This window comes from Megalobrama amblycephala, linkage group LG8, assembly GCF_018812025.1.
Source record: "Megalobrama amblycephala isolate DHTTF-2021 linkage group LG8, ASM1881202v1, whole genome shotgun sequence".
Taxonomy (NCBI): domain Eukaryota; kingdom Metazoa; phylum Chordata; class Actinopteri; order Cypriniformes; family Xenocyprididae; genus Megalobrama; species Megalobrama amblycephala.
The window spans coordinates 1,132,501-1,147,500 of NC_063051.1; the positions used below are offsets into that span (position 1 = coordinate 1,132,501).

Here is a 15,000-nt window from a genome sequence, read left to right on the forward strand (position 1 = left end):
ATTGAGATGTTATTCTTATTGTCAGCTGTCTATTAAGCAATTGGAGCAGCTCAGTTCTGACAGTTCTCCATCCAGACACACTGACTGACTGTCTCTGATGGGCCCTGAGGGCTCCTCTCTCTCTCTCTCTCTCTCTCTCTTGTCTGAGGTTCCAGCGGCCACCACTAGCACCATGCATTTGTCAGAGCTGTCAATCACATCAGAAAAGCAACATTCCTTTGACCGTGACAGCGCGAGAAAGATGCTACAAGCTTTTTGATCAGTTTCACAGACCAGAACCTCATGCTTAGATTCAAATTAATTAAAGTCATGATTTTTTATTTTATTTTATTTTATTTTATTTTATTTTATTTTATTTTATTTTATTTTATTTTATTTTATTTTATTTTATTTTATTTTATTTAAGGGTTTAAAAAGTAGAACAAACTGTAATTTGGACTTTAAAATTATACACTTTTTTTTTTTTTTTACATGATATCATGATATTTCAGCTTTTTGGATGGTTGTGTGAATAATTCACCTAAAAATGATTATTGTCATCATTTACATAATTTACCCTCATGTTGTTCTAAACCAATATAACTTAATATTTATGTCAGATTTTGAATTTATACATAAAATGAAAGTAATTACTTCAAAATATCTTTCCACAGAAGAGAGGAAGAAGGAAGGATGAAAGTCATACAAACAGTCGTGAGGGTGAGTAAATGCATGACAGAATTGTAATTTTTAGGTGAACTACCCCTTTAACTTTTCTTCCTTTGAAGGTGATACAAACTCTAGACTTTGCGTGTCGACTCTTTTCAAGAAGGTTGTTCGAGGACAGGGAAAATGAGTGCTGTGTGTGTCCGGAGCAAGGGATAATCAGGGAATTACTCTGAAAATGTCAGTTTCATCTGGAGTTCATTATGGAGCGCATCCTCACGTGCTCTAAACACTCCTCCAGCACACTTTTGAAAATGAAAATATGCACAACTTAAGGTTTTGTTTTATTTTTTTTTAAGCCTGTTTAAACATCAAATCCAAATATTAAGTTATTCAAAAAATGCATGCAATATTGCATATAAGCAGTTGACAAACAACATGGAAATTTTTTTTCCAGCACAAATATTTTACATTAAAATTTAGGGGAAGTGCATGTTATAGATACTGCAAGTACCATGCTTTGAAGGATTGTGCATGGTAATACTATGCGTTTTTTTTTTTATTGTATCATGGTGAATCAATGTTTTGGCTATTTTGTATTTTTACTTTTTTGCAATTAAACAAATTTTTATTTTAACAAATTAAAATGAGTAACTGCATGCATATTAATTCGGAATTTATTTTTTCGATCAGGCAAATGTATTGCATGCAACATGCTCTGAATACCAGATTTGGAATCTTGTAAGAAAGAACGAAAGAAAATAAAGAACAAGCTGTCAGTGCACTTGTCACTTCTAGCATGTCATGTTATAAAGGGAGCGTATGTGAGCCTCTGGCACTTTGACCTTTAGGAATCCACAGCAAAGATTTGCTAATTAACCAAGCTTTCTCTCTCTCTCTCTCTCTCTCTCTCTCTAACATACACACACACACACACACACACATTTTTTGTCTTGTTCATTAGCAAGACATGCAGATTAGAAGATTAATCTGCATAAATGCAAATGACATTGTTGGGATTAAGTTTGGTCAGGTCTTGGGGGAAGCACATTAAAACGTCAAACGTCATTGACTCGCTGTTTTCATGGCATGAACTCGTTTGGTGGTAAAATAACTTGTCAAAAATGTCATTGCGGTTATTCTCACGAATATTAAAAATCATAGCACTTGGCACTTTGTCTCCTGCTGCAATATTTGCTCAAATCTGACACTAATTAGTGGGACACAAAGAGTACAAAGTGTCTTAATTAAAACATGGTGCTACAGCAGCCTCATCATCACGCAGAACATGAATACATTAAAACAAATAAACCTTATGCATCGCGTCTGATTTTCTCACGTTGCACAAGAGAGCAGCAAATCTGCTTCTCAAGATACAAGATTATGTGCAGCAAGCTAAAGTAATATGAAACAGGCAGTGCCATTAGCTTTTATTCAGTTGTCCACATTTATACACAAAACACATTAATTCAAAATGTTGTAGCAGTTACTTCTGTAATTAGAAATAAAATCGTTCTTGATCTTATATTATTGCAAATGAGGTACCTATGGCAATACCATATGTATATATGTGTGTGCATATTTTTAAATGACTTAATGAAACATTTTTCCATTGTACACATTTTCCAAATACTCTACCATTCAAAGGTTTGGTTTCAGCAAGATTTTTTAATGTTTTTGAAAGAAGTCTCTTCTGCTCACCAAGGCTGCATTTATTTGATCAAAAATGCAGTAAAAACAGTAATATTGTGAAATATTATTACGATTTAAAATAATTGTTTTCTATTTGAATATGTAGTAAAGTGTAATTTATTTCTGTGATCAAAGCTGAATTTTCAGCATCATTACTCCAGTCTTCAGTGTCACATGATCCTTCAGAAATCAGTCTAATATGCTGATTTGCTGCTCAAGAAACATGAACTATTTTCAATGTTGAAAACATTTGTGCTGTTGTCTAGAAACCGTGATTCTTTGATAAATAGAAAGTTCAAAAGAACAGCATTTATTTGAAATAGAAATCTTTTGTAACATTATAAAAGTCTTTACTGTCAAAGATTTCTAAGTAGTCACATTTTAATTGATTTTTTCACAAAAGTGATTATTAAATGAGTAAATGCATAGGCTCATTTTTAAATAATGTTTAATTTAATTTGTCCCTTTTTTCAAAAGGCATTGCAACCTGAGGAGAACGGAAGGTGAAATAAATTCTAATAGAGAAGCGGGCGTTTTTCAGTCCAGATAAAAAGGAATGTTAAATAAACACTGTGCTTTTGTGTCCTCGCGCTGCTGGTGCTCCAATAACTGCGGACAGCCGTGTGAAAAGGTGGACTGAGGACAGAGCGTTTACAGCGACTGTTGGAGGGTGTGAATGGGCTGAGGAGGAGAATTGGGTGGTTGTGTTCATTAGTTGTGTGTGTGTGTGAGGGTCCTGAGAAGCATTTGATCTCCTACCGAGATGCAATAGCTAATTATCATGATCTAATGGCTGCTCTGCATGGACGGAGCCAAACCTAGACTCCCACTGTGATCCTTTACAGACTCACACACCCTCTTCACACCCAGGCCTGTGATACACACACGAGCAAAATGGCTGGACAGAGCTGAGGTCAGGTTCACAGAATGAAACAGCCTTGCTGTGTGCTGCCTACACAGGAAGCATCACGTTGAAGAAGTTACTTTAAAGGGGTGGTTGATTATGATTTCACTTTTTCAACTTTAGTTAGTGTGTAATGTTGCTGTTTGAACATAAACAACATCTGCAAAGTTTGCTGCGTGAGATTCTCCAGCTTTGTTGTTGTTGAGCTGTTAAAGCTCCGCCCTCTTCTGGAAAGGGGGCGGGGAGCAGCAGCTCATTTGCATTTAAAGGGACACACACAAAAACGGCGTGTTTTTGCTCACACCCAAATAGGGGCAAATTTGACAAGCTATAATAAATGATCTGTGGGGTATTTTGAGCTGAAACTTCACAGACACATTCTGGAGACACCAGAGACTTATATTACATCTTGTGAAAATAGGTTTAAAAATACCAAGCTACAAGTTCATAATTTAATGCAGTTTAAAGTAATTACAATATTATGGCTGCCAAACATCCCTCATTATTTCATCAAAAAAGTAGATTTAATCACTCATTCTAATTGACTGTGGTAACTTTGGCTGTTTTCTCTCTTTTTTTGTCTCTCTCTCCATCACATAACCAGAGTTGGCAGCAGGCGTGTGTGGGATGCCAGAACAGAAGTCTAGAGCCTTGAGGTACATTAGTGTCTGTGTGTACACGTTCAAACAAATGTGTGTGTTTCCATGACTCGTGAAAAGTGCCGTGCGTCCGATCGTAAGCGAGAGGGACAGTCGTCAGAGCGGCGGGTGTGTGCGCCACTGACACCTGTCACCACAGCTTACTGTGAGGACCTGCTGCTCAACACCTCCAGCGTTACCCTCGCACCACAGCTGGGCTGATGGGAGGTGGGGCGCGCTTGGGTTTACCCCGTCTCCCAGCAGGGTTGGCGGGCATGGACTGGAGAGGAAGGCACGGGATGGGGAACGTCTGCCTTGGAAAAAAGCACGCCGTGTCCTTCAAAGCAACATGCCCCCGAGAAGAGACAAAAGCTCAACACAGAGAGATTATTCATTTAAAACTCACGACATAATAGATGGAGGAATTTAACAATTCTGGAGTTGTTTGTAAATGCACCAGGAAGACAAGTCCTTTTTTGTTGGAGATATGGAAATAGTCGAGTCACGTCAAGTCACCGTTGTTTTTATAGTGCTTGTTTCAAAGCAGCTTCAGAGTAATAAACAGGAAAGTAACAAATGCAAACTAGCAAGATGATAGTGTCATTATTCAGTTTGGTTACACTTGATTTTACAGTACATAACTTTTGATTGCAGACTTTGGTATCTTGGCAAATCTGAGCACTGTTTGAGACATTGTTGGAAGCTTTCCTGAAACTCTTTTGGAGATTACTGGGGTTTTAGGAGAAAATCCAGCAGCAAAAAGCCTCCATGTAATCTTATTGGTTGCTCTTCAATAGCTCAAAGTTTGAGTTTCTCAGATGTTTCCTCTGTCATACAGTACGACAAATATGGAGAGGAGCTCAGATGACTTGATGAGAAATGTTTGAGCTCATATTGCTTTGGTATCTTGGCAAATCTGAGCACAGTTTGAGACATTGTTGAGATCTCCTCTGAAACTCTACAGAAGATTACTGGGGTTTTAGGAGAAACATCAGCCACAAAAATCTCCATGCAATCTCAATGGTGTCCGAGTTCTGTCGCTTCGGTCTGTTTATTCTTGGTTTGGTGAAAACAAAGACAAACATAAATAGTGATGAAAGCCAAAATATTAAATGTCACAGATGTATATTTACAGAGTAATCCACTATTTTGTAGAGGCGGGTCAAAATGACAATTTTCACCTGAGACAACAAGATACATTTCCAGATTAAACATTATTTATTCTTCAGACATTCATCTTTAAATGCAGTAAGTATCAGCTGTGTGCAAAGTGAACCACAATTGTTTTTCGATCACTAAAAATGGGTAAAATTCAACATTTTGAACATGAAGCTGATTTGGGATCCCTGTATCTATGGGACTGAACTATATAGGGCCTTGACAAGGAAGATTTCAAAAGAAAAGTTTATTAAGAATGAGAATCTAGAAGGATATTAAGATATCTTGAATACTTTTAGAGTTACAGGCATGCAAACTTTGGAAAAGGAGTATTTATGGCACTCAGACAGATATGTTCTATGCAGTTGTGTTGATAGAAAAACACGAGATGCATTTCTAGTTTCACCATTATTTGCTCTTCAGATATTCCTCTTTAAAATAAAAGAAGTATCAGTTTTATGCAAAGTGACCCACATTTGGTTTTTGACCGCTGAAAATGTGTACAAATTACTCATGGAGCTGCATTAAGAGCTCCATATCTCTGGGATTGAACCATCGAGGGCCTTTAAAATGAAGATACCAAAAGGAAAGTTTGTTAAGAAACAGAATCTAAAAGGATATTAAGATATCTGTAATACTTCTAGAGTTACAGGCATGCAAAGAAGTGCTTTTTGCCATTTTTGTACTGTCACTGTTGACATATAATGAAACAAAGATTGCTAAAGTCAACAGATTTTAATAATAAACCTACCTGTGTATCTGTGTAAAAATAAAATAATGATGCTGCCATCTTTCTAAAGTCATTTTTACACCCCTCTAATTTGGCTCCAAATCTCATAAAAATGATCATTTTGACCCGCCTCTACAAAATAGTGGATTATCCAGTAAATATACATCTGTGACATTTAATATTTTGGCTTTCATCACTATTTATGTTTGTCTTTCTTCAGAAAAAAAAAAAAAATATTTATTAGCTTTTCATTTAGGTTTCATTCAAGTGCCAACTTTGTCTCAGATGTTTCTCTTAAAATTCTAAAGCAGATTTTAAAACGTTGTTGAGATCTTTCTGAAGCTCCAAAGTAGACATGACATTATTGAGACTCCTTTTCTCAGAAGAAAATGTTCTCAGACTTTTCCATTTTCTCTCCATTTAATGTCATTGATGTCTCAGAGAAACACTTGAGACATTAAAGAGATCTCATTTATGATTTTTTTCTCACCTATAACTACTTTTTAAAGATCTAGCCCCTCATTTTATTTGAAAAACCCCTGACGGCTTTACCCTCATTAGCGTAAACGCAGTGGCTTATAAATGCGATGTAATATTCTGAACGTTGTTGTTGGTAATGGCTGTAAATGTTGGTGTCGGGCAGCGCGGGGATGGGGGTGAGAGCGAGGAGAGGGGAAAAAAAAAGCTTGTTTGGTTCAGGAACCATTTAACAACTTCCTCTGGAAATTGAAAAAGGAAATAGTTTGGGGAAGGATTGCAGGAGGGGGGTGAAATGAAGCCCATATGAATTCCAGATGAAACAGTCGTACGGGGGGACGCGGAGAGATATTGATGGCAGACGCAGACGAAGCGGTTCAGGAATCGTGTGTGTGTGTGTGTGTGTGTGTGTGTGTGTTTTGGGGCTGGTGAGGCTGGTGTTTATGAGGTCATTTACCAAACTCATGTTTTCAACATTTCCTCTTGACTTTAAATTTTTTTTGCTTTGTTCTCTGCTAATTGTTTCCATCCCAGCGAGACGAGAGAGTTTGAGAAATGTGCTTTCAACAATTCTCTTGCGCTTTCTCGATTACATGTACAGTCCAAGTCTTAGAGTGAAAATGCTTCTATTTTGCATTTATCTGATTTAATGCAATTTACAAATTAGAGTTTCAGCATAACAATATGAATTTGAAAAAATCAAAAGTGAATATGAATTCAAAATTGATGCTATTTACCCTGCTAACAGAGAACATTATCAAAACGTTAGCACAAAAACATGCCAGTGTTTTAGTTGGGCGTTCATATAACATTTTTTAAATGTTTCTTGTTTCAGAACATTCAGAAAACATTCCAAATGTAACATTCCCATGTTTGCAAAATGATACACTGGCATTCCATTGTATCATTTTGCAAACATGGGAGTGTTACATTTCCCTTTACGTTCACATAACCAAGAATTAAAAAAAAAAAAACACTTTCAGAAATTTGTTGTCGTAACTTAATATGAACATTATCAAAACATTCTTTGAACATATTTTCATTAGCTGGGTACTTTTACATATTTCTGCACTGTAAAATATTATTGTTGGTTTAACTTAAAGTAAGTTAAAATTTTGAGTTCATTGAAATAAAAAATTTTGAGTTACTACAATGAAGGCGATTGTTTTAATCAACAGAAACTCAAAATATTATGCTATCTGAACCACATTAATTATTGAAGTTGATTTGACAAAAGAAAAAATGTGAGTCAATAGAGTCCTTTTTGCTGTTTTGCAGCCCATTATCTCCAACCACCTTCCTTCGATATGTAATTTAATCTCTTCATGATAAATAAAGCAGCCCCCCCCCCCCAATACGTTTATTCTTTTTGAACAGCTTGTTTCACATGAAATACATCAGATTGCAGAAGTAAAATGTGAGAACGACCGACTTTAACATGCAAATGAGAATTCCTCAGTATTTGGTGCATTTCTCTTTTGTTTTAATGACATGAACAAAATTTGATGATCGTGTTTTGATGATCATGATTTGAGATTATTTTCCAAAAAAATGAGCTTCAGTGGAAACAAGAAAATGTGACCGTTAAGGCAAATAATCATGATAACACGATAACATGATCAGTTATTCAAAATGTTCTGTTTATTTACAGGTTTGAATACAATTTTTTATTTTACATACACGCGTGTGGTCCCACAATTTCCCACCGTTCAAATGAGATTATCTGAAATCTAGCAGGGAAAACTCAACCGCCATATGACATACATTGAGCAACAGTAGTTTACTGATCTACTGCCCCGATTACTCATGAAGCGTTTCACTGTCAGTCTGGTTTACAGTAAAGTTCCTTCATATATGAACTGCTTCTGTTTGCGCTCGCATACATCCAGATCATTCTGAGCATGTGCACAGTGACAGATATCGCTCGTGTTTTTTAAGCATAAGTGTTTTGTTTTGTACTAAATGTGCAAAGATACCACAAAGGATCTGTTGCATAAAGAAAAATCCCCCGCAGGAACCACCTGTGTGATGCATAACCAGAATTTCATTCACCTAGAAAAGTAGGTCATTTGTTAAAGAGCTCAAACAAGAGTTCAAATTTCCGCTTGAACCGGGAACATTCATTTAAGTGATACATGCATTGTTTTACATTAAAAAGATATACGTTATAATAAGAAATGGATTTGTGTGCATTCGTTCCACAGTTTTGCAGGCTGGAAACATGAAACTGATTCTGTCAATACAAAAAGCCTTTAGGCCTGAAGTTACAGATGAAGCGATTTTGACAAGAAATCTTTCAGGCCAAACAACATATTCATGCGGTACGAGATTGCATGATTACATCCAAATGAATGTGTTTATGCTGAACGTTTATATTAACACTTTTATTGATTCTTTTTTCATATGTTTGAGTCTTTATTATGCCGCTTATTTTGTAGAAGAGCAAATATATCATATAACAGTTTGACTTGTATTTGCGTTTGACGAAATTTGTTATTAGCTTTAATACAGACACAGCATTAAACTAAACTATCTGAAAACGACCAACGACTAATCATTTTAAAATAGGATCAAAGCCGACCGTAGAAGATTGATGAGGATAAAGAGAGCTTGCCCTGAGGAGAAGGAGCTGCTTTCCCCTTCAGTCTCTTTGGAGAATGTTTCATTTTTATCAGGCTGATCAGAATGTGAACTTCAAACGAGAACTTTGTTCAAAAAAAGAGAGAGAGAGAGAGAGAGAGAGTGTGTGTGTACATGCACAACAAGACACTGGTGTTGCTTTCAGCATGCAGAGTGTGAGTAAACAGGACTGATTAGTAGAACGTTTTAAATGAAATATGAGAGTTCCCACAGCATTTGATCGCTGGATTTTCTTCTTGCTCGTTATTACCCCATTTTTTAAAATCATTTTATTGTACTTCTTCCATTGAAGCTCAAGATGTTGTTCATAAAAATCATGCTGGAGAACACGATCATCAGGTCGTGTTCACGTTGCTGTTATTAAAGCAGATGAGGAACATAAAAAGTAATGAGATGAACTCTGTCTTTATGCACAGAGATAGTGGCCAAACTCATCAAATGTCATCAAGCACCTCATTACATCTGACTCATTTAACTAAATTTATCTTCCCACAGTACACTGATTATTACGTGTGTCTGAAAGAGGTCCATGTTTAAGTGTGGTAAACCCCAGAGTTCCCAGAGTAACCTGAATGTGCTTATAGTTCCCAGCGCTGCACATCATGACGACACGAGCGACTCCTCCCTGATCCGCACAGATCCGCACACATGGATCGGCCTCTGAACCGCTAGTTTAATGTTTCTGTGTCTGCGGAGCAGCTGTGATGAGGAGAACTTGTTAAGTCCCAGTCACTACACCACAGTAAAAAAGCACCGTGCTATATGAATGTGAAAAAATGAATTCAATTGTATGGAGCTGAATAATTTGAATATTTATATGTGACCCTGGACCACAAAACCCTTTCATAAGTCGCACGGGTATATTTGTAGTAATAGCCAACAATACATTGTATGGGTCAAAATTATCGATTTTTCTTTTATGCCAAAAAAAAAATTAGGATATTAAGTAAAGATCATGTTCCATGAAGATATTTTGTAAGTTTCCTATCGTAAATATATCAAAAATTTATTTTTGTGAGTGGATATGCATTGATAAGGATTTCATTTGGACTTTAACTTTAAATGCAATTTTCTCATTATTTATTTATTTATTTATTTATTTATTTATTTATTTATTTATTTTGCACATTCAGATTCCAGATTTTCAAATAGTTGTATCTCAACCAAATATTGTCCTATCCTAACAAACATCCATGCATCAATGGAAATATTATTTATTCAGCTTTCAGATGATGTATTTTTCTCAATTTCAAAAAATTGACCCTTATGACTGGTGTGTGTGTGTGTGTGTGTGTGTGTGTGTGTGTGTGTGTGTGTGTGTGACCCTGGACCACAAAACCAGTAATAAGGGTCAATTTTATGGAGGAATTGAGATGTATACATATATATATGTGTGTGTAACCCTATATATATTTGTTTTTAATGACACTACAAGTTTAATTAAACCAAAATATGAGGAAAATATTTTAGATTTTTTTTTTTTTTAAATAAATATATTTCAAATATGAGGGAAGAAAAAAAACCCACTAAACTTGGTTAAGGTATTTTATCTGACAAAATTATTTGGCAAAAAAAAAAGGCAAACTACAGCTACAGGCTTTATTTTACTACGCGAAAAAGCATAGATTGACTACAACACAATCAGTTATTAATATTCCATTGGTTCTCTCTTAATTTTGCTTGTTCGCACAATTTGGCATGTTTCATTGTGTTATTATATAAACGCAAATAAAACTATTGACTCCAAAGCACAATTGTGCAATATACAAAATTAACAAATTTTTAATAATATTTGAATAAAGGATGACGATGTCACTTTTCCAATAAGCCAGACATTACTTTTGGCCACTATATGTATAGTGTATATGTGTTTAAAAATATATATATATATATATATATATATATATATATACACACAATACCATAATGGTATGTTGTAGTTTCATAAAAATACCATATACATTTGGTAATCATTTCACAACTATGGTAGGGCTATATATCAATGTACAGTCTTATATTAGGAACATTTTAGGAAGCAAAAGATATTAATGAATAATTTAGTATTTACATTTTTTTAAAGTTTAAAAACTGAATTTATATTTCGTGCACAGAGCTCAGTGAAAATGTAACGGCCGAGTTTGTGTGCGCGGTTGATTACGTCATTATGCCCTGGTGAGAAATGGCGGGAATTAATTAAAGATGACCTTGTTGAGGCCGTCATTTCCACTCAACGGACAGTCGGATGGCAACCTTCGCTTACTCACATTTGTTTTAATTTACTGCTGTGGTAATGGTTGTTATAAGGCAGCCTTTGGCGCTAAAGCCTCCTCATTAATTAAAAGAGCATCATGGGTTGAGAGAGGCTCAGAGGCAGATGTTAAGTTGCTCAGGGTTGTCAAACACTCACTGCTCGTGTATCGTGTGTTTATCTGACTGGAATAACCTCAAGACATGGATATTGTGAGCAGCATTTCCATAGATTGAACATGATCTGACCTCTGTGCTTTATAAGGCTTCAAGTTACAATTAGAGTTAACGTTTTTCTTTTTAAGATACAAAAAATGTAATTATTTAGCACGAATGATCTCTCTTTAAAATCTAAATACTCTCTTTTATCTGTTTCTCCTAGAAAGCAGTGAGATTAAATGGAGAACAAAAGGACTGAGCCTAAGTCTCTCAGATGTTTTTCCTGAGAAAAAGACTTCAGTAATCTTCAGTAAGTGTCTTTTCAAAAATGCCTCAGATTTCCAAGATACCAAAGTCTGCAAGATCTCAATATGAACTCATGAACATTTCTCATCAGATTCTTCCAGATTCATATGATCAGAGTTGCTATCCATATTTATACTCTTACTGCATGTCAGATATTGTCTCATTTGTGCGTAGTTTTCTTTTCTTTTAAGAGTTCAATGAAACACAAACAACACAATTCTCCTCTGGGCAGTAAATATAAGCCATAATCACATTTCCAGATTTACTAGATTCCAATTCACCAGACATGTTAAACATGCCTGTATAACTAATATAAAAGTAACTACTTTTTTTTTTTTTTAACATCCTCTTCATATATATTTAGTTTGTAGAGTTGATTTACATTTATAGGCTGTTCAAATGACATGCTGTCAAAGTCAGTTTTATAAATATGCTTAAAAACAAACAAAGAAACACTGGACATTATTTTCACTTTATTTCCTTCTCATTTAGGCTATTTGTGAAGCCCACCCTCACAGAGAATGAGAGCGCTCTCTAGTGGTCACAAACACCACAGTGCTTTTTGGGCTGTTTTGACCAGGTCAGTCTTACTTGCATTCTATATTTTTTTTGTGAATATTATGCAAAGTGCATGCCAGTGTCAAGCATTTGTTTTGACTAGCTGTATTTGCTGATTTTGTTTCAAACTGAAAATGCATTTGCATATTGGAATGAAGCTTATTAAAAAAATGCCTTGTTCAAGATTGTTTGCATAAGGGAAATACACACGTCCTGCGGTGACATTCTGCACCCCATTGAAAACTATCTTTGATAGAATGTTTGATTAAAAAATGAAATGGGTGTAAAAGGGTGTAAAACATAAAATAGAATAAATAAGTTGATGTAATAAATAACTATAATAAATAATAAATGACTATAATAAATAAAATGGTGATAAAATACACCTTTTAAATATTTAATATATAATATATAAGTATATAAAATTTAAGTTAAATGTTTACCTAAAATTTTTGTAAGAAGTCTCCAAGCCTGCTATTATGCAGTAAAGACAGTAATAATGTGAAATATTATTAGGTGGTGTCATAAATAAAATATAATAAATAAGTTGGTGTAATAAATAACTATAAAAAAAAAAACTACAATAAATATTAATAATAAATCAGTCCCAGTCAGTGATCAGTCCCTAAAATACACTTAAATACCATATATATATATATATATATATATATATATATATATATATATATATATATATATATATATATATATATATATATATATATATATCGTATATATAAAAATGTTTACAAAAAAGGTTTTTGAAAGAAGTCTCCAAGCCTGAAATTATACATTAAATACAGTAACATTGTGAAATATTATTAGGTGTCATAAATAAAATATAATAAATAAGTTGGTGTAATAAATAACTATAAAAAATAACTATAATAAATAAAATGATCAGTCCCAGTCAGTGATCAGTCCCTAAAATACACTTAAATACCTTATATTTACCTTATAAATACCTTACCTATATATATATATATATCTCGTATATATAACAATGTTTACCAAAAAGGTTTTGAAAGAAGTCTCCAAGCCTGAAATTATATATTAAAGACAGTAACATTGTGAAATATTATTATAATTTAAGATAACTGTTTTTTATATATTGTAAAATGTAATTTATTGCTGTGATCAAAGCTGAATTTTCATCATCATTACTCCAGTCTTCATTGTCACATGATCCTTCAGAAATCATTCTAATATGATGATTTACTGCTTAAGAAACATTGCTGATTATTATCAATCATGATGAATTTTTCTTTGATGAATAGAAAGTTCAAAAGAGCAGCATTTATTTGAAATAGAAATCTTGTATATACCTGTGTGTACATGTATAAATGAATCAGTCCTGGAGGTTCATGTAACAGCCCAAATGCAATGAAATATTCTGTTGAAGGAGCAACAACAGTGAACACAACAATAGCTGCTACAAATGGCTCTCCAATGGGAATTCCAAGGTTGTCCCAGACCTGATTGTTCGCATGATTGAGATGGGGTCAGCCGAGGTATGACTTCTGCTCCTCAGAGAGTGTTTCAGGCTGGGCCGTTGAATAGCTGTCCCGGTCTGTAATTACCGGGTCCATTGCCTAGCCTATTGTCATGCATAGACGAGCAGGCACGACCCAGGGAGCACAGACAACATGCCAAACTAAATGTGGGGTGTGGCGGGTCACCTAGATCACCATCTCCTGATAATTACCCACAAGCCCCAGTTAGTAAAGGTGGAGGGGTCTGGGGGAAGGCACAGGTTCCCACACAAAAGAAAAAAATGACAATAAACACATAGCTACATAATGACTCGTCTTACCTTGCCTTTTTTCTCCTCCCTTACAATAGAACTGACTCATTTCTTTTTCTTTATAATTACCATGAGTGAGAGCAGGTGGGGTGAAGGTACGAGTCAATTGCTACAGAAGTCCAACCCTTCAAAGCCAAGATTGGCCTACGATAGAAGAAGATGCTTTTGTTAAAGGTGTCAGCGTCCACATTTCAAAACTTCATGCAATTAGTTTCAAACGAATATATATGAGCGATGTGTTCGGAAACAGTCAACGCTGTTTGATCATGGCATGAAAGTTGTGGCACATCCCGTGTGGTTTTCCTTAAACTTTATGTAAGGCATAAAACCACTTTCTAGTGTCCTAAGGGCAGTAGTTACCAGGTGAGCCCAAAGAGTATAATTAACTAAGACTGTTGCAGTTAAAGAATATAGAGCGTGTCAGAGAGGCTTCTGTCAACTTTGGCCTTTGGCAGAAAACGGGGATTAAATTAGTCATAGGTTCCTCTGTGTGTATCAGTGCAACTTTTGCACGTAGCCAGAAGGCCTGTGTTATGAAGATATGAAGATGGATGGATAGAACAATAGAACGATAGATAAATAGAACGATAGGTAGAATGATAGATAGAATGATGGTTGGATGGATAGATAGAACTATAGAACTAACGATAGAACGATAGATAGATGGATAGATGGATGGATGGATGGATGAATGGATGGATACATAGATAGATAGATAGATAGATAGATAGATAGATAGATAGATAGATAGATAGATAGATGGATGGATAGAACAATAGAACGATAGATAAATAGAACGATAGGTAGAATGATAGATAGAATGATGGTTGGATGGATAGATAGAACTATAGAACTAACGATAGAATGATAGATAGAATGATGGTTGGATGGATAGATAGAACTATAGAACTAACGATAGAACGATAGATAGATGGATAGATGGATAGATGGATGGATGGATGGATGAATGGATGGATACATAGATAGATAGATAGATAGATGGATGGATAGAACAATAGAACGATAGATAAATAGAACGATA

The 15,000-nt window shown here is 35.0% G+C and overlaps 1 long non-coding RNA gene across 2 annotated transcripts in view; it reads left to right on the forward strand.

Moving 5' to 3' along the window:
- Positions 1-15,000, forward strand: part of LOC125273359 — a 53,121-nt gene that overhangs the window by 20,412 nt on the left and 17,709 nt on the right. For both annotated transcript variants that reach the window (XR_007186058.1, XR_007186057.1), the window contains exons 4-6: positions 3,846-3,897; positions 11,514-11,600; positions 12,089-12,176. This is a non-coding gene — a long non-coding RNA (uncharacterized LOC125273359). The remainder of the gene's footprint in view (positions 1-3,845; positions 3,898-11,513; positions 11,601-12,088; positions 12,177-15,000) is intronic.